Below are 2,059 nucleotides of genomic sequence, written 5' to 3' on the forward strand. Positions count from 1 at the left end.
GAAGTGGTCTTGAGCGGTTTTAGTAAGAGTCTTGGTATGTCACTGACAACACCTATTTTTTATGTACGCAGTGGAAGAAATTTTGATTTTTTTTACCTATTTTCCTGCACCTGCAACACCTACTTCAACATCAGCAATACCTAATATGTATTTATGTATCCGCCCCTAGAAGTGATAGTAATATAATATTTTATGATAGATGTTCACATTCATTGTGTAACACCATAATTTCCATAAAATAGCTATTGAAAATTTCATATCCGCCTATGGGTGTTTATATGTACTTTACGGTTTATATTGTAGAGTTTGTAATCTTGGGATAAATAAGGTCTTCACAAACCCCTTATAACCTACTTAAACAGTTTGGTGTTGATTCAAACCAATCTTAATTGGTTATTTTAGATACAGCTATTTTGTAAATGCATGTATATCATATAAAAACAGTCTAATTCTAACTTGAATAAATATTTTCAACTAAATCAACTTTTATTGATAGGGATAAAAGTTGGATGTGCCATAAAGAGTGAGGTGGGTGAGATTGATCCATCTCTATCACATTACCACCTTATTAATATGCAACAAAAAGAAAAGAACACATTAAACCAAAAGGGCAAACAGGAAAATTAACAGAATGGAAATTGGAATGGTATGGACCACCATGTGAGAGAGAATACGGACCCACATATGAAAAGTGAAAGGGGCTTGAAAGCGCGACAAAACGAGATTAAAAAGAATAATGACGGGAAATAAAGACAAAAAGGAAGATATAAGAAGGAATCCCAATGGTACCATTTGCTCTAGACAAAACTTGTTTATCTTAAAACAACCAAAACTTCATTGGATAATATATATATATATATATATATATATATATATATATATATATATATATATATATATATATATATATATATATATATATTCTTTTAAGAATCAGTATTTGTATGGATCCAATTAAAAACATATCGACAAAACAAACATGAAATAAACAAAAATCAAAAGATATAATATAACAAAAAGTCAAACTAATATAAATTGGTCTGATTGAGATGAGAGAATTGAAGATATGACCGTACATAACAAATTGGATTTCAGTTTATCTCAGTTCTTTAATTATATGTATACAAACCAGGTTTTATATGTTTGACTGATTGTTATAAAATGTTTGATTTTGATCATTAAATGTTGGAATAAATATATGGAGAATAATTTTTTAAAATGTAGCTAGAAAAAAGAAAGATGCTGAGGAATTGAAGTAGATGAAAAGGGGTGTTGATAGTCTGCAACAGAGGCCCACAGAAGGCAGGTAGACAGAGACACGACCACCTATAAGCTCGTTTCCCACAGCATTGAAATAGAATTCTAGCCTTCCGATGAATTCCCTCTAATAAATGAGGCTTAAAATCATACCTCAATAATAAACCAATTACAAAAGAAAAAAAAATTTATAAAAGTAAATTACTGTTTTGGTACTTGTAGTGTATATCTTTCAGCAAGTTTAATCCTATGTTTTGGATATTTAACACTACCAACCCTCTCAGTTGGCAAACCCATCATATATGGTCCCTATCCCCTATTTATTTTACCATCATCTCCCAACTTTTCTACTCCACCACCTCACCTTTTCTACTCCACCACCGAGATCGCTCTCACAAATTCTCATTCTATGTTGGTATGCCGACAAACCAACCGCCACATCCGGCTACTTTTGCGCTAGATTTCTCTCTACTCCACTACGTCATCATCATCTCAAAGATCTGCTCTACCACCGCTAGTTCACATATCTACTCCATCAGCTTGCAATATACTACGATGTCACAAACGACGTCATCCTCTTTATGTGGTTTTAGAAATGTCCACCACCGCTTCTTCCTCCACCAATCAAAGTCGGTGACCACTATCAATGGATTTCCCCCCTCTTCTTCATGTTCGTGAAAGACCTATAGATTTTCACCATCTTTTTTCAGGTTTAGGATCCGCAGAGTTAAAGTGTGCTAATTAGTTTATTTTCTAAGTTTTTGAGTTATAGAATGTGGTGAATGCCTGAATCGTGGTGGTG

Source organism: Lactuca sativa, chromosome 7 (assembly GCF_002870075.4).
Source record: "Lactuca sativa cultivar Salinas chromosome 7, Lsat_Salinas_v11, whole genome shotgun sequence".
In the NCBI taxonomy this organism is placed as follows: Eukaryota; Viridiplantae; Streptophyta; class Magnoliopsida; order Asterales; family Asteraceae; genus Lactuca; species Lactuca sativa.